The 18928-nt window shown below is 41.2% G+C and overlaps 1 protein-coding gene and 1 pseudogene across 2 annotated transcripts in view; one reads left to right on the forward strand and one right to left on the reverse strand.

Moving 5' to 3' along the window:
• Positions 1-18928, reverse strand: part of DCDC2 (doublecortin domain containing 2) — a 175181-nt gene that overhangs the window by 58893 nt on the left and 97360 nt on the right. The window lies entirely within an intron of this gene.
• LOC111769260 (small ribosomal subunit protein uS10-like) lies at positions 1795-3904 on the forward strand (annotated as a pseudogene).

Below are 18928 nucleotides of genomic sequence, written 5' to 3' on the forward strand. Positions count from 1 at the left end.
TGAAGGCATGCAGGAGGTAGCTGGGTTGCTGGGCCGGTGTTCCAGGGACATAGAGATAGAGATAGAAAAGAAGAGATAGAGATAGAGAAGAAGAGGGAGTCTATCACGTGACTCTCAGGGACACTACACCTAAAGATAGAGAGAGAGAGAAGGGGGCTGATCTTTCTTAGACCGAGAAGGAACAGAAAGGAAGAAGGAAATGCAGGAGACAGGAATATCGCAAAAACCAAGGGAAGAGGATTTGAGACGATGGCAGTGTACCCACAAAACATCAGAATGATGTGCTGATTTCACTGAGCAATGAATAACATGGATGTCTTTTGAAAAACCAACCTCTATCTAAGACGCCAGTTTTCGACTCAGTAAGTAAATGTGAAGGGTTAAGATTTGTAAAGGTGAGGATTCTCAAGTCTTCCCAGGGGAAGTTGTCCTTCCTCTGGACTTTCAGAGTATGTAGATTCTGGAAAAGAACAATGGAGGAGCAGGACATTCCAGGCAAGAATTAAAAATAGGAACAGAGCATTGGAGCAGCAGGGATGGTCAAGGGACCTAACTAAAGAGACTAATCATCCTGGATTAATGTGGAGAGGTAGTGGGAGATAAAGTGGCATCAGTTGAAAGCATGACTGGAGCGGAGAGCCTTGAGAGTCAAGCAGAGACGTTGGGACCATCCTAGGTCAAGCCATAGCTACACTGACAGGTCTTGTCTGCCGGGAGTTCCCTGCTGTGTAGCAACAACTCCCAATTATTTTTGGCAACTCTTCCCATACTAGCTCCTGCCCTGATAACTGGCTGGGAAGACAGAATGACGGAGTCGGCCTGCTGGTTTTGCTAAGGGCACATGCTGCAAATGACCCAGCCTGCCCATTTTTCAGCCAACCCTGCCAGCCCAATGTTCACAGCTGACTGTCCCTCGATTAATCTCATAAGCAGAAGGGGGCATGTCAAAGAGGTCCAAGGGCTTACCCCTCGGAAATTCTCATTAACCTGACTATCAGGGTGGGAAGGAAGAGATGAAAGACCTGAACTTGCTCACTGCTTTAAAATCACTTGAAGGTGGTGATTCTTATACTTGCGATTCGATCTTAAAAGAAACTTGCGAGGCAAGAAAGAACACTGTTCTCTTTTTCTCCCACCTCCTTCCCTCTCTTCTGTGGTTCATGCAAAAACACCTGTGTTTTAATTCATGGGCAGAACATTGGGAAGCTTCAATCATCTTCTTTCACGATCTCTACTAGACACCCATAGTAGCAGATTAGACATGAATGATCAGAAAGGGGTTTCGCTCTGAAATAATTAGGTGAAAATCAGTTCTGGCTTCTTTTTGGAATCTGGAAACCTCTTCCTACTGCAGATAGTAGCAAAAGGTTACAGTAAATTTGAAAAAATGTCTGCACCCGGCTTGGAGAAATTTACACATTGGCTTTTTAAATGAAGGCACTTTTTCTAGCATTAATTGGAGATTTTAAGCAGCAGGTGGTGGGATTTCATTTTATTTTGTAAGGAAAAGTCTAACAGTTGTCAAAGGGCCTGGGTAGAAGTGAATTATTTTGAGTTTTTTCTCCAGCTCTCTGAAATGAAGCTTTTACTGCCTGCCGCGTAATGGCCTTCTTTTGCCATGTAAATGTGGGATCAATCTAGTTTTACACAGAAAGATTTTTTCTAATGCATTTTTGGTATTTTTCAAGCTGTGATACAGCTGATAGGAGTTCTTATAAAATGTGAATTACAGGAAATTCATATTTATAAGCTTCTGCAAGTAATTTTAGCGCGCTGACTTTTAAGCATCTGCTAATGAAGAATTCCAAGAGCAGAACCGTGAACTCACTTTTCACCTTTCCATCATGCATCTCCTTCCCTAACCCAGGCCCTGGCGGAGTAACCGCGGCTGGAGGCCTTCGCAGCACGGGCCTCATTTTGTGGGCTTCTGGTAACCGTCCGGAAGTGAGGGTGTGACTCAGAGGGTAGATGGCGGCAATGGAGGAGGGACGGGGTTACGGATCACAATCCCTGAGGAACGTCTACCTCCCTAACAGTTCTATAGTGGCCACCGCCGGGTTTGACAGTCACGGACTTCTAAAGTGTTTTGTGGTTCTGTTTTTGGCTTTTAATTTTGCCCGGGAGAATAGTGGAAATCATAACATTGCAAAGCAGACACACGACAAAAACACGTAGAGGGGTCTTCCCTTGCTCGTTCTGTACCGGTTTCCAATGGCTGCTGTAACAAATCACCACAGACTTCGTTGGCTTAAAACCACACACATTTATTATCTTACAGTTCTGTAGGTCAGAGTCTGAAATGCGTCTCTCCAGGCTAAAATCAAGGTGTCAGCAGGGCTGTCTTCCTTTCTGCAAGCTCAAGGGGAGAATCCATCTTCTTGCCTTTTCCAGCTTCTAGAAGCCGTCTGCATTCCTTGGCTCCTGGCCCCCTTCCATCTTCAAAGCCAGCAATGGATCATCATCGAGTCTTTCTTACAATGTCATCTCTCTGGTTCTGACTCGTCTGCCTCCTTCTCCCACATGTAAAGGACCCTATGATTGCATTGGACCCACCAAGGGAAGTCAGGCCCATCTCTTTGTCTTAAGGTCAGCTGATAAGCAACCTTGATTCCCCCTTGCCTAGTCACATAACATATTCACAGATCCTGGAGATTAGGATGAGGGTCTTGAGGGGCCATTATTCTGCCCACGACGTTCCCATTAAATCTTTCAGAAAAACAGTGCAGAAGGTTTTCAAGACATTTTCAAAGTAAATCAGCTAGTCAAATAGAAAAGCTGGTTTAGTCTGCAGGAGCAGTTGCTTCAGAACACTCACATTCTAACATGATAAAAAAATCCCCAATACTTATGACTATGTCTTCATGCAACCTGTAAGTGAAGGGGAATTGTAAATATTTTTCCTTTACGCTATTTTATACTCACGTCCTTTAGAACCAAACAACCAGAGGGATGAGTCCCCCTGTCCACACTTATCCCTGACTCTTCTCAGCATTGTAGGAGAAGCCAGAAGGTGCTGATCCAGCTCCCAGTTCCTTTTTGAGAGGCCAGCTTCCCTCTCCACCCACCCTGCCTGCTGCTTGGACCATGTTCCCTTCCCTCCCCTAGACTGGAACATGTGTAGCACTTCTCTCCCAATCCCTAATTCCCCAGAACAAAACGCCCTAGTGAAATTTTCCTAAGGGATTTTCCTGTTAGGAACAAGAGAAATAGTTGTGGGGTTTTTTTGTTTGGTTTTTGTTTGTTTGTTTTACTGACGAAGATTGGCCCTGAGCTAACATCTGTGCCAATCTTCTCCATTTTGTATGTGGGATGCAGCCACTGACGAGTGGTGTAGGTCCACACCCGGGAACAGAATCCAGGCCACCAAAGAAGAGTACACTGAACTTAACCACTTGGTCATGGGGCCGGCCCCCCATTGGTTTTTTTTTTATCTTTCTTCTCTTTGAGGAAGGTGCTGTCACAGCTGCAGCAGCTCCATCTGCCCACTCCTGCTCCTGACTCACTGCTCTTCACTCTCCCCCAGGAACAAGTAAGAAAGCGGCACCGCAGCCATGGCTTTAGAGATACCAGAGAGACACCCGTGGAACCAGAAGGGGAGAGTCACCAAATTAGAATCACTCTCACCAGCTGCAAGGTCAAATCTTTGGGGAAGGTGCATGCTGACTGGATCAGAGGCGTAAGGAAAAGTCTCAGAGGGAAAAGATCAGTTCAGATGCCTACCACAACTCAGAATCATGACAAGAAAACCCCCTGTGATGAAGGCTCTAAGACGTGGGATGGCTTTTAGATGAGGATCCATAAGCGACTCATTGACTTCCACGGTCCTTCCGGGATTGTTAAGCAGATTACTTCCACCAGTATTGAGCCAGGAGTCAAGGCTGAAGCCACCACTGTAGATGCTTAAATCAGCCTTTTTAATCAATCGGTTATCAGTTGTGAAAATAAAAATCTTTTGTTAATTCAACGATAGGTACTGAGCACGAACTATGTGTCAGGCTGTGTTCTAAGTACTAGGAATATGAAGTGAACATAAGCAGAAATCTTGGGCCTCGTGGAGCTTGGGGGCAGGAGGGATGATGGAGAGAGATGATAAGCACAATAAGCGGGAATATTATATCATAGAAGGGCTGTCAAGTGCTAGAAAGAAGATGCCATTTTAAATAGAGTAGAAAGGATAGGTCTCACTGAAAAAATAACATTTAAATAATCTTGAAAGGCATGAGGAATGGATATCTGAGGAGAGAAACATTCTCTCCAGGCAGAGGGAATGGCTGGTGCAAAGGTCTTGAGGAGGAAGCAAATAGAGGAAGTCATTAACTGTTAAGAGGTTAAAGCTTTTTCGCTACAAAAGCTCCCCCTAAAATTCATTTGAATGCAAAAAGACTAGATCTGATCTTTTAAAATATTCTCCTTTATTACCATCAGCATTTTTTAATCTTAAGACTCTGTCACTCTGTCTAGTCAATTTTTTTTTTTTTTTGGAGAAGAAGATTGGCCTTGAGCTAACTCTGTTTCCAATCTTCCTCTTTTTTGTTTTTTTTCTCCCCAAAGCCCCAGTACATAATTGTATATCCTAGTTGTTGGTCATTCTAGTTCTTCTATGTGGGATGCCACCACAGCATGGCTTGATGAGCGATGTGTAGGTCTGCACCCAGGATTCGAACGGGGGAACTCTGGGCCACTGAAGCAGAGCGCATGAACTTAACCACTCGCCTACAGGGCCAGCCCCTAGTCTATTCTTATCAAATATTCTGTATAGGCCATGCTCCATTCAATACAGTAGGGTCCAGCACCAGGGACCTAAGAGAAACTGGAAGAAGTCATCACCGAGGGGCAAAAATGACAGAGAAAAGGGGGCTTTATGGAAGACACACTTTGCCTGACCCGTGACTTGCCCTCCATTTAGGCAGACTTCCAAATGCAGAAACAGGAACAGTGAGACTGTCTGCGCTCAGACACAGCTCTCTCTCTTCCTGAGTCCCCTTCACAGCCATGGCAGCTATCCAACCTGGGTGTATTTCTCTATCTGTTTCCTGGCTTGTTGTCCGCCTCCTTCGTGAGAATGTTCCCTCCCAAGAGCAGGGATCTCACCTGACTTTCCCATTCCCGTATCACCAGGAGGACTCTGGCCCTGTCTAGCCCTCAGTACCACCATATGTGAGACGTTCTTTCTGAGACCAGGCCAGGAGCCTTGGTGACAGAAGCAGGCCCGTGAGGAAGGAAAAGATACCAGGTTAGAAGCAGATTCTTTCTCTGGAAAAATACTGCAATTTCTACATGCGAGAAAACTTTACTTTTAAAAAAACATGCACCTGTTTCCTGACACACTCCTTTTCAGCCCGCTCAGACATGCGTCTTGTTGGGGCGAAGAAAGAGCCCTCTCCCCGCCTCCCACCACTACCATCAAGTGCCTGCCTTTTGTCAGGCCTCGGGGAAACTTCTCTGAGGACAGTGCTGTCTTCCTCACTCAAAGGCAAAGTAATTGAGAGGGGAAGGGAAGTAATGGTGAGAGGCATTAAAAAACCAGAACTATAATTATTTATGTGATGAAAAAGTTGTTCTCGGGATGCTGTGCAGAGACACGATGTGATGGAGCTATTCCCATCACATTAATAATAATAATAAAAAGGCCTTCACCTCCCTTGACAAGAAGCCGCAAATCTAAATAATTTTATCTTCTCCTCCGAATATTTCCCAGGATACAACAGTAGCTCTCAGGCAGAGAGAAATTATTCACTGAGAACATTAAAATACTCCCTTTCAAAAATGACTTCGATATAATATTTGTTATGTGACTTCGGTAATTTCGTGTGTGTGTATACACACACACACACACACATGCACGAACACACATATATAAATTTCTTTTACTAAAATGCTCAATTTCGTTGATGGTGCAGTTTAAACTTTATACAGCAATTTTATCCACCGTAACAGATATAAAAAGATACATGTCTGTGCCACCTCTAAAACATCAGTAATATCAGGCAGTCAAGCAGTGCATTTAAAATTTTATTTATCTAAAATGTCATAAAACCAAAGTACCACATCTCAATTAACCAGGCACAGAAATAGTTTATTCTCCTGCCCCACAATAAATACTAACTCATTAAGTTTTGAAACACCTAAGCAATGAAAATTTATACCTCCCCTACAAACAGAGGAGTGTTCTCTTGTTTACACGAGCACACTGCTGTCGTCATATTTCAGAACTTTGTCTTCTGTGCAAGTTCACAAAGTCAACTCAATCAGCATGTTCAGGCACTAAACAAACTCACAAATACTAAAGAGTAAGCCAGAAGGCCATCAAAATTAATTAGATCATTATATTTTAGAGCCTCAAAGGATTTTAGAAAGGAAATGGCTCAACCCTTTCATTTTCCAATTGAGAACAGAATTGTGGAATAATTTGCCCAAGGCACGGCTAGACCCATATTTCTCACTTACAGGCAATGCTCTTTAATTTAGAGTAGGCTGTATCTGTTTGATAGATAAAATATTCTTTTGGGGGTTGAGCACAGCTAGTCAATTCATAATGTTGCTTTAGGAACCATGGAATTGTCTCTATAGCTTAACACCGTGCCTTCCAGAGGGTCAGTGCTCAAAAAATAGATGCTAAATGTGAATGACTGAATGGAACTCTTGGAAAAAGTATTATTCGCTTCCAATGACACTTCCTCCTGGCCATGGGACAACCTAGCAAACTTTCCTTTCTGTATCTGCCCAGGAGCAACCTGGGAAACAGCTCTCCCGGTCTGAAGCACATTAGAGCAGGACGGTCCTGGGCTGCACTTGATGGTTTTCCCTATGTCAAACTCTTTTTCTTTTTCTATTTCTAATGTGTTTTCAAGTGGACACAAACTCAGTAGGCAAGGAATCCTATCTGATTACGATGGCCATCAGACTTTGCGAGAAAATTCTGATAAATCAGTCTGCCCCTATTCCAAACGCTATGTAATTTTTAAATTTAGGTGTACTGTTATGTTCATTTCTAGAATAATACAATTAGCCTCACAATTAGCTCAACATAAAACCAAGGGAGAGTTGGTTTTCTGGACCTTTGCCTGATTCCCTTCATAAATAACCTATACTTTTCACAAACTGAGCCTCTGCCCATTCTTATGCGGCGTGGCTGGTTCTTGCTTTTGGTTTGTTTGAATTACCACTGCTTCATAAAAATGCTAGCACTTATCATTGGTGCCGTTCTTTTTGATATCTGACCACTTGCTGAATTTACTGTCACCTAGCTCAAGGATATGTCTCCTTCCCCCGATGAGATTACAAGCTGCTTCGTGTCAGGAGGCACATCTGACAGAAGGCACAGGGAGGAGCCAACACATCCATCTTATTTTACCTCAGGTTTAATCGTTTGAAGCTATCGGAAAGAAAGAAGCAGGTAAAAAGTGCTCTCCGGTCAGGCAGTTTAATGAGACATCCACTCCTTCCAGAATTGTTCATGCACATTTAGGAAAGGATGCCATAATAGAATGAAGTCCAAAATAAGTTCACTTAGCATGTCCTTAATGAGAAAATTTCTTTCTTTCATTTTTTTTTTTACAGCATTGCTAGTTTGATAGATAAGGAAAACATCAAACCTAGAATATTTGCATTTCAACATAATAGTTCATGGATTCACTAGTCCACATATCTATGTGTATATGACGGTAAAATGACATATATGATGCACATGAGTTGGGAAATAAGATGATTATGTGAATGTAAGTAGGCTTATCCATCCATTATTTCACTCAACAAATATTTACTGAGTATTTACTAAAGACCAGATTAAATGCAAATTATACCAAAATGAGTGAGCGACGGAACCTGCCTTTAACTAGGTCGCTATCTAGTGAGGGATGGACATAAAACGTGAATAGAGTTCTGCACAAAGGCACGTAGATAAAGACTAATAAAAGGTATAGAAGTAAAGGTATATAGATACATAACAAAGGTAGAGGTATATACAAGAAGGTATATAGATAAAGACTAATAAATTGGACTCAGACGGGAGCAGGAGGCAGACCACAGGAGACGGTTCGGGGAATATCTTAGGGAAGGAATGCACCTAAGCTGAATCTTAAAAGAACAAGCCCACTTTAGGGAGTATTGGAAGATGACGATGCAAAAGACTCAGATTGTGAACTTGAGTGCTATGCTGAGGATCCTGGACGTTGTCCAGCACATGACAGGGAACCACTGGAGGGTTTTAAGCATGCGAACCACACATCGTCAAATCTTTCTCAGAGAGATGACATTGGAAATGAGTGCAACGCAGAACTCAGGGGGAAAGACCAGAAGCAAGGACATCTGTTAGGAGGTTACTGTTGCCTGTTGAGAGCAAAGGAAAACCTAAATAAGAACTGCGGGAGAAAGATGAAAATCAGGGAACTTTCCTAATATTTAGTAAGTAAAATCAGCAGGACATGGTGAACAACTGGAAATATGTGGTGAGGGGAAGGAAGAAGTCAGGATTGTGCCTAGATTTCAGGCGTAGGTGGACAGAGATGACATTGATCAAGATAGAAAGTTCTGGGATGGAAGATGTTTAGTTTGTTTAGTTTAAGGAATGTTGTGTACAAAACCTTTGAACCCTCCCCCCCAAAAAAAAAGCTCATCAGTGTCCAGGTGTTAATTTGAAGAAGAGTCTCTCTCATTGACTCCTATTTGTTTCAATAAACTTATCAAAATAATTGGATACCACATAAGTAGCACACTGCCAAAGACCCAGATTATGGTAAGATGGAAAAGATAAAAAATAAATAACAAAATCAAGACCCAAAATGATCCTGACAGGCTGAAATATAGATCAAGAAAATTAAATTTAATAGGAAAACATGAAAAATCCTGCACTATGAGATGGAGAGAGGTAACTTGATAGTTGTCCATATGAAAATTTTAGTAGCACTTAATATAACCTATATTGAGTCTGAAAACTTGAACTCCATTCATAAAAATCAGTAATACATTATTTTTGTGTGTGTGTGAGGAAGATTAGCCCTGAGCTAACATCTGCTGCCAACCCTCCTCTTTTTGCTGAGAAAGCCCGGCCCTGAGCTAAGATCCGTGCCCATCTTCCTCTACTTTATATGTGGGACGCCTACCACAGCATGGCTTGCCAAGCGGTGCCATGTCTGCACTCGGGATCCGAACCGGTGAACTCCGGGCCTCCAAAGTGGAAAGTATGAACTTAACCGCTGTACCACCAGGCCGGCCCCTGTAATACATTTTTTAATGATACATTTTTCAGATTGAGGTGGGCCACAAAACCCTCAAAGTCCCATCGGAATGTTTCAGTGGCCACCACAGTAGATAAGGAGGGACAGCATGGGCAGATGGCTCTCTTCATCTGACCAGTGAACCAGAAAACTCCCTTCAACCAGAAAAGATCCCCCTTTATCTATTATATAAAGTGGTTTTTGTGTAATATTTCCTTTAATGAAAGGTTCCACTTCCAAAATCACTCATTGTGATCCTAGGGTATAATCATCCCATAGTAAATTCTGCACAAGTTAAACCACATCTTCAATGTTTGTGTTTGGTTCCAGGCCTCTCATATTCAGTGACCACTGAAACACCCAAAAGTTTACAGGTAGAATGTAAGGAGGATGGGAAGAGCCAGAAATCCTTCTCTCTTAGGAATGGTTGAAAGAATCAGGATGTTTTAGCTGGAGAAAGACCAAGGTGAACATCAACACCTATCTCCAAATATCTAAAGGGCTAGCAAGTGGAAGAGTCATATCCTCCACGCAGTCCTTCTGATGACTCCATCAGGAACAAAGCGGGGAGACGACACGGAAGTAGATTCTGGGCCAACACAGGAAGGGATTGAGCACATTCAGAGTAATAGAAATGGTTGCCCTGGGAGGACACGAGCTCCCTGAATGTGAACAGACAATTCCATCTGCTGGAGAAAAGTTTATTCACCTTAAAATCTTCATTTTGGAATTCTAGAATAAAAGACGTGCAAAATCCAACTATATTTGCATTTGGTGCCTCAACTCTGTGTGAAACTACTATACTTCCTAAAGTCACTCATTTGGCAAGTGTGGAGCATTCATGTCAGAACATGAATATTTTCAAACACGAACAAGGCATGATCCTGGACCTCAAGTAGCTCACAGTACATCACAGATTTGTGAACAAATTATTATCGCAGGTGTGATAAGTACAATTGAGGGAAGGACAAATTGAAATACCAACATGAATGATATCCCCTTCAGGTGTATCCCTATAGGATACCATCCTTCTCCTGCTAGACCCAATTGCCTGATAGAAACTCATTTCTCTCTGGCACCAATGTCTTCTTTTCAATCAAAGGTGGACCACCCAGGATCAAGGTCTTTTCTGATTTTACTTTGTAAGTCTGATTCACTCTAACCGTTGTAGGCACAAATTGGGATAACGGCTTGGTTCACAGACAATCCTCTTTTCCTCCTGTAACAAAATTACACCTCTAAACACTGAGGTAGGCCTGTACCCAGCTAATCATAAATCATTATTCCCTGGCCATGATAGGTCCACAGGGTAGACACAGGATATTAAAGTGGGCCAATCAGAATCCTTCCCTCTGATTTTTTTTTCAATCTAAAGTTAAAAGAGGAAAGTTCTCTTTACTCTCATGTTCCTGGGCTAAAAGGATATGATCCAGGAGCTGCCTACAGCCACGTTCCCCACACCGGAGGGAAGTTTGTGTGCAATAAGGGAGAATGAAGCCAAGGGGCTGGAAGAATTAGAGCTGAAAGATGCAGAGAGAGTGTTGTGTATGGTTGTGTGCCTGGTTCCAATTTCTGAAGTCCCTGACTTTGCCTTAGTCTTTAAAATTCTTCTTTTTTCAATTCTGTAAATTACCTATTTCAATATTCTAAGTCACTTTCAACAAAAACATATGCATAATGAAATCACTCTATAAAACAAAACTTAGAAGATAACACACCAATCCAAGCTGATGTGAGGTGTACAACAGACTGAAACAAAACAGATTATGTGTTTCCATTTGTTCAACTAAGAACATTTCTGAGCACAACAATGTGACAGGCCATGTGTAGGTGCTGGGGATAGAGTAGAGAAAACTGATATATAAACCAGCAAGTACAGGTGTATATAATATAAGTGCATATAGATTTGAGTACAGATGTAATGTAGTTAAAATATGCATAAAGATAATACATGGCATTATTAGCAAGTAAAAAATTCAAAACTTTTTAGAACCAATGAAGAGTGGCACCGACCAGTTAGAAAATCATAAACAACTAATGTGGCTACTGGCCACAATGATATGAACTAGCTGAAAATCAGCTCTGATTCTAGCCAGATTACTTCTTCTAATTCACCCTAAAAATTAATTATCATCCTTGAATCCTCACTGGCTTTAAAGGATACATCAGAAAGTAGGAAGAGGTTAGAAGTAGTAATTGAACATTGAGTTTATGCCAGTTTTTCTGATTACAGGCATCATGCAATTTATCTCCCACTAATTGAACTGTAAAGTTATTTCCATGGGGGTTTTGGCCTAAATTTGAAATGGGTGGACTTTTACAAAATCATTTGGTCAACACGGTAAGAACAGGCCTATTCAGTCATATTGCTTTTCAGGCTATTTCCACGAGCTAATTTACATAGTGGGCCTAAGTGGTGGAAAATCATTAATGTTATTATTTTGATTACTAGGCATTTTGGAATAAATGACTTACAGACTAGGGGACTAGTTAATTTCAAAATCAAAATAATCCAAAAAGGCTAATCAGGGCTGTGCCATCACACACAGGCTGGATTGATAGAACGTATTTAATAGCATCATGCTGGGGGCAGAAACAAGAGATAGCCCACACAGAGAAGTACCAGATAAAGCTGGGAAGACAAAAAAAATCATGCAGCTGAGAGTTTAGGATATTCATAAAGCTTCCACCGCCTAAAAGCAGCAGGAGTAACTTCATTTCAATTAAGAGAATGGGAAGGAAATTGAAAATTATAACAAGATAATGGGCTCCTGCTTGGGAACAACTATTTGTGTAAATTCAGAATGTCTGGTCACAAAGTGCTTGATACTGGCATCAAGACAATGAGGAACAACGAAAATAATTTGTAATTGCTTCTTCGGGTGAAATCATTTTTCGCTAGTTGTGGGATTCAAGGAGCTGTCGATCCCTGGAACAGAGCACAGGCTGAAGTTTTACCAGCGGTTTATAAGACCTGGGGCCTTCAGCCAGATGGGGCTGGAAATGAAGCAGTTGGATGATCTATGCTAGCTATGCAGAGGATACGATTAACCAAGATAAACACTTAAGGGGGAAAAAATGGCTCTTGTGTTTTACTTTGTCTTGCAGGCCTTTCCACGACTATGACCAAAAAGAATAGAAAAACTGTGAATCCTAAGCTTTTACAGTGCTAGCATTTTCTACGTGAGCCTCCAGGAGGACAGGACATTTTACATAAAGATATTTCATGTCATCACACGCTAAAACTTGATTATGTCTCAAGATCAGGTCTCATTTACAGGTCACAATAAAAGGTACGCCGCCAGCTTTCTTTGTATTTTTACAAGAAGGTTTCAATGAAGAAGTGAGAATTAAAAGATATGGAGAAAAACATGCAGAGAATCATATTTTTAAAGTACATATAGCCTCTGGAATTTTAAAGTAATTTCCAAAATATTCCCTAACTACAAAACCTTTAGAGCAAAAAAAGAAACCCACTATTTTTCCATATTCATGAAAAGTTCACTAGGGAGGATATTTAAATATCTTTTGGCAGAGTTTTTAAAGACTTCCAAAGCACTCCAAGAGTAATCTCAAAAGAGTTTATTTAAATAGCTACCCTCCTCCAAAGTTCTTCAAACCTGTGATTGTTTGCTTTATGTCCTTCTAAATTTTAATGCATTATTCTTAAAGGATGGGAGGATATAAGAGTGTACTTCATATTTTACTGGCTTTACAAGTGGAAAATACAATTTTCTCAAAAAGAAATGACCCAAATAGCAAATTCATAGGTTGTTACTATTTAATGGCATGTGTATCACCCACAAAATAAAATCCTGACTCCTTAGCCAGGTCCCTAGGGCCCTTTGAGCTCTGCGCTTGGCCTCCTTGTCCAGCTTCGTGTCATCCCACCCTATGCGTGCACTTTACTGGCCAGCCCCCAGCTCACGATGCTCACCCACACCTTAGAGCCTGGGTACACGCTGGTTATCTGCCTGTAATTCTCTCTCCTCTGTTTGTCTACCTGGAGAAGGTATATTTCAGCCCCAGCTCCACAGTCTTCTCTGTCTTCCCTCACAACTCCCAGCCAGGGTCAAACCTCTGTTACAGCACTGACCACAGCACAGAAGCCATATCTAATTCCTACAGGTGACCCTAAGCTCCCTGAGGATGGACACTGTACTTTGTCCACGCAGCACAGAGCCGGACAGAGGCAGGCCGTCAAGAAATACCAAATGAATGAATGAATGAATGAGTGAACAAATGAATATATTCCACTGAAAAGGACACTTCCAGTCAAGACAGCCTGGGAGTCTATCCTCTGAGGGATCACTTCGGTCCAAACACGTAGCAGTGCAAGAGAAAATAGAAGAGAAGAATTAAGAAGACATAGGCAGACTTAGAAATAAGCTAACCCTCTCAGCAATCAAAAACAGAGCAGAGAATCCTAGTGGTGAGCAGGGCCAAAACCCTGGGCTTGTGAGCTCCCCATCTGGAAAAGGGAGCAGTTCAGGAGGCTCCACAGCTGCAGGGGAACCGAATCTCATCCCACACGTGATGGGGACCAAAGCCAGGCCTGGCATGAGGCTGCGCACCTCTGGAGAGTCAGACAGACTGTGTTTAATCCAGGCTCTTCTACCTGCTAGCTGCATGATTCTGGGCAAGTTTCAGAACCTACCTGTGCCTCGGTTTCCCCATTTGTAAGATGAAGTTAATAAGAGTCCTCCCTCATGGAGTTAGGACTTAATGTATTTCAAGTGTTCAGAACAATACCTGACACCTCACAAGTGTTGACTATTATTATTACTCCTATTATTTTTTATTATCATCGTTATCATTGTTAAGAGAATACAAAACCCCTCTTGCCTATTGCTGCCAGGGGCTGAAGCTTATATGGGGTGAGGGCTAGTTTGGAAGGAAGGCCTAGGTGTGGCCAATGGCCACAAGCTGAACCAAACTGTCACTTGGTCCATGACTGATTGTGCCATGAGGCAGACATCCTGCAGGGCAGGAACCCCAGACTTCTGAGCTAAATCTGGTTCTGACCTTCAGGATCAGATAAGCAGACAGAGGCAACTCAAAACCACAGGATTGGGACGGGAGTTAGTGTACAGTGAGGAGAGGTTAGGAGACACACAGAGGAGAGAGACAGACAGACAAGGTCTAGAGATAAAAACCCAATATGCCCTTACCACCTGCTTTAAAATGTGAATTAATATTTACTTCCAGTCTCAAAGCCTGCTTTCATTTCAGAACTTACACCTATAATGAACATTAATATGGCCTGTTATGCAGCCTCCTGCTACAGAAAACTCACCTTGTAACCAACACATACAGTATCATCCAAAAGACCTCCAAACAGGCAATCAAAGTTTCTGCTTTAGAAGCAAATAATTGCCATAAACTGAAAATTTTCAACCCAGGAAGGGAAATCCAGATGACTTCAAAGAAAAAGAATAGATCATATTGCTGCTAACAATTAAAATCTACTTCTGTTCCTAAGAGCTCTAAAGGAAAATTCAGAAATGGTAACGTTCTGTGTTTGCTTCTAACAGTTTAGATGAAAATGTAAGTATATACAGAACGATTTGGAACCAAGAAGCCGAATCAAAAGACTTTTCTTAAAAGAGAAGTATGTGAAATTGGTTTAAAAATAAATCAGAGGTGATGGGGAAAGGACAGGAAATTTATCCACTGTAAAATTACATGAGATGAGTAGAAATCACCCTGACCTTTCATCACTAGCTGCCTCTGACACCTTAGACTCTCCTTCGTTTGATCTGGATGAGTAAATGTCACCATGTTCAACGAGAGCAACAAATTCTGTATCTGAAGGGTGAGGGCAGAATCACCCTGAAACAAGAGTATGAAGCTGGTCTCCTCTCCCTTCCTGTCTCCCTTTCTATGACCGCTCCTACTTTTCCTCTCTACTCCCCACCCTGGAGACCAATGCTCCTTGTCCTTCTCCTTCAGCTCCTGTCCGACCCCTCAGGGTGCCCAAAGCCTGACCTTCCTTGGCAGTGCTCTGTGTCCCAATCATTCTTTCCTCCACTTGCAAACTCTGACAAAATCCCTCACTGCATACTCATGTAGCTGAAACCTAAAGGAACATGACGGACTGAGGTGACACAAACACAGACAATTGCAGATAAAATGTGAATTCCAAAGTTTTATTCATTGCTAAGATCAAAAGAAAGGGTAGTTCACAGCTACTGTAAATAAAGAAGGGTACGTCAGTGCCTCATGGGGAGATGGACAGAGATTTACACTCTAGGGGTTAGGAGCCTGGATTTTGATGTCCACAATGTGAAGGGCTGAAACCAAGAACACAGCATAAAACTGAGATCATTCCAGGGGTTCTCAATCCATGAAAAGTGGACTTTAAAACCATGCACTAGATCAGAAAGTAGAAAGAAAGCCTGGCATCTCCCTGGGGTCCTTGAGAAATAAAAATTCCAACCATGTACTATGCAAAAGACTGTAAGATCTAAATTTATATGACTCAAGTAGCAAAGAAATCACCAGCCAAGAAATTAACCATAAAACTGGTCCAAAACCACAAAGACTCCCATGGCGTTGGCAGAAGCAAATGCAAACGCTCTGAAGGGATGCCTCCTCAACTCTACACTCATAGGACTGTTTTAGCAAAACAAACTTCCTGTAAAAGATAGCTCACCATCAAAATTTACAGATGAAGTGTAGAAACTCACCATGATGGAGAGTCACTAGACATGACAAACAGAGAATTAGCACTCCAAGGGCAGAAGAGAATGGAACAATTCTAAAAGAGATTATTTAAAAGTACATTAAAATGACTAGAGAAATAAAAGAGAATAGAAACAATGCTGAAAGAAAAGAACCATATAAACAAAAATGGCTGATTTGGAAAAGGGTTCAATAGAACTTCTAGAAATGAAAAACACTGTCATTGAAATTAAAATCTCAGTGTACAGATTATATGCCAAATAGATTAAACAGATTATACCGATTGAAGAGAGCATCAGTGATATGGAAGATGCATCTAAGGAAATTACCAGAAGGCAACACAGACAAAAGAGTAAAAATCATGAGAGATCAAATTCCACCTAGCCCAATTCTGAGAAAGCAAGTTGAATATTTTCCCATAAGACAGTCATAAATCATGAAATGATGTAATGTTCCCTCTCCAAGGATTATTTATATCTTTTAAAAATTTATTATTCTAAATGACTAGATTTTCAGTGGTGAAATTTTAGAGAAAATAAATCCCCTAAACCATTTAAATGATAAGGCATCCTAAAGGTACACACTTAATGAACCTCATTATAAAATCTATCTTAAATAATGAGAAGTCTTAACTTGGCAAATAGGAGAGAGCCAGTTTCTGAGTTTTGTTTGTTTTTTTTAATTAACTCTTGCCTTCCTATATCCACATGCATGCTTCCTCTTGCTTAGCTTCATGGAGTACATATAATGAAATGCAGAGGAATTGTTGTGAAGTGAGTCTCAGTAATTTTCATTATAAAATCAGAAGTGTATACCTATAGAAAAAGGTAACCCCAAGAGAGATGAAAAAATCATGTAAAACAACTTATTGAGGGTCAGGCTGGTCTTAACATAGGTAAGGGGAGTCAGCTACTGTTATGTGTTGAAGGATTCCAAGAAAACCACATGAAAAATCTTTTCCATCCAGTCCCTACTACCTGGAATTCCACTAAAATTATCCCAGCAAATGCCCATAACTCTGGGAAGAGCCAAACAAGAAGGTATTATTATTTGTAGCTTGGTGCAACTGAGCTTACACTAGTCTTTTCAACATGTAATTTTACTGGGGAGTGGAAGGACAAGAGATGACTGGAGGACTCTAGTCATTTGAAGATGGGGTACACTAAAGATGGGTATGCCAAAGAAGGGAAACAGATATTGAAAGAGAATGTTCCAACCAAACAAAACTCCATTCAGTCACTCACAAATATATGCGGGGCTCTCTTCCATTCAAATTAGGACTGGTTATGTACCATTAACACACACAAAAAGAAAGTGATTTAAAGGAGGGCAATTTGGAACACAGGTACAGCAATGGACTTGGGAGCCAGAGCAATCTGTTTTGAAACTCAGCTGTGTCCCTTAATAACTGTGTGATCCTAAGTACATTCTCTAACCTCTCTTCAGCTCCGTTTCCACATTGGTAGGTGGAAATAAAATACCTTCCATTGTTGTGGGTATTAAATGAAAATAGGTGGTGAAGTGCTTAGTAGAACACCAGCACAAAGTAGCTGCTCAAAGGGTTACCCATCCTCGTTACTGCGAGGCAGAGTATGGTGTAGTTCTGGGGAGCAGGACTGGATCCAAGCACCAACCATTCACCTTCCAGATCCAGGACTTCACACGCAAGTGACATGGTCTGAATCTCTTCGAGTCTGGGATTCCTTATCTATAAAACTGACATGGTAGCTGCCTCATGGCATGTTATAAAAATTAAATTATACAGCATATGTAAGGAACTCAGTCAAGTGCCTGGCACACAGGAAGCCCTTAATCGATAGTAGGTATTACTATTATTTTTAGACACCATTTGCTAAAACCAGTTTAACCGGCAGGGGATGTGTGATTAAGCAAAGGTCACTGTATGACCTTTGGGATCTTAAGACACTAAGAGGTGAGTTTTAATTTGTAAGTCCCGAGAGGGCAGAAACATCTGTTTACTCCACGCCAGATATGCCACAGATTGATGACTCAACCATAGAAAAAGATGCGCCGACCCACCTCATATAAAAGACACATCAAATAAAAATAACTACAAACATTTTCAAAATATGAACTTCTGCATAAATGTCAAATTAAAATGGGAGCTCAATAGGGAATAACTAGTGAGATGTTTGAAAATAGAAAGCATCTGTCTTCACATTATGCCAATTAACCTAATGCCCTTACTCTTTTAAAACAGTAACTGCCAATTACTGACGCACCATCCAGTGAAAAGCTTTAGTTTCTTTTTTGCATTTAATCATTTTAGGTATTTGTTCTCAGAAATGAAATAGACAAGTGTAAAATGAGGCGGCCATAATCCCGAAGGCTCCTTCTACTTTGATTTCTGTTATTCTTATTCAACATATTAAAACTCAATCCTACTATAAGCCATTCATTCTGAAGTGACTCACTTAAGAATACTTAGTGACTCCCAAAACAAAGGAATTAGCAGAGTGAAAGGCTCTGCTCTATGATTCTACTTAAAAGCAAGTTAATGTGAGCTGATTGCCTTCAATGCCTCCATAATTAAAAATAGACTACAATCACAGCTCCGTGGAGATGGGTTTGACTTGCTGGAACCTATTTAACTAGTGTAAATTGCTAAAATTCTACTTAGGGATCTGATCATTTGAGTTTCGTGTAAGAAGACAATTCTCTATTCAGTAAGATACCTTTCTTTTTTTAAATTCAATTGAGAAATTCAATGCAGCTTCTCTTCTAAAATTTTCAAATGCTAGTGAAGCCCAAGCTTTGCTCACAACTGTGCTGCTGTGACATGCAGTAATGTAGCCTTTGCTGAAGGAACAATGCCAGAAGTTTGAAGATAGGATGTGGATGGTTAGTTGCAAAATGCCTATATTTCAGGTTTCTATCTCCATTATACCCCTGTGTGTATTTTATCAAAACCTGAATAAACCCCACCAAAATGTTAAAGAACAAAACGTTAAAGGATGGAGAGTAAAGAGAGACTTCACCGTAATGACTGCCAATTGTTTTGAGAACCA

This window comes from Equus caballus, chromosome 20, assembly GCF_041296265.1.
Source record: "Equus caballus isolate H_3958 breed thoroughbred chromosome 20, TB-T2T, whole genome shotgun sequence".
NCBI lineage: Eukaryota > Metazoa > Chordata > Mammalia > Perissodactyla > Equidae > Equus > Equus caballus.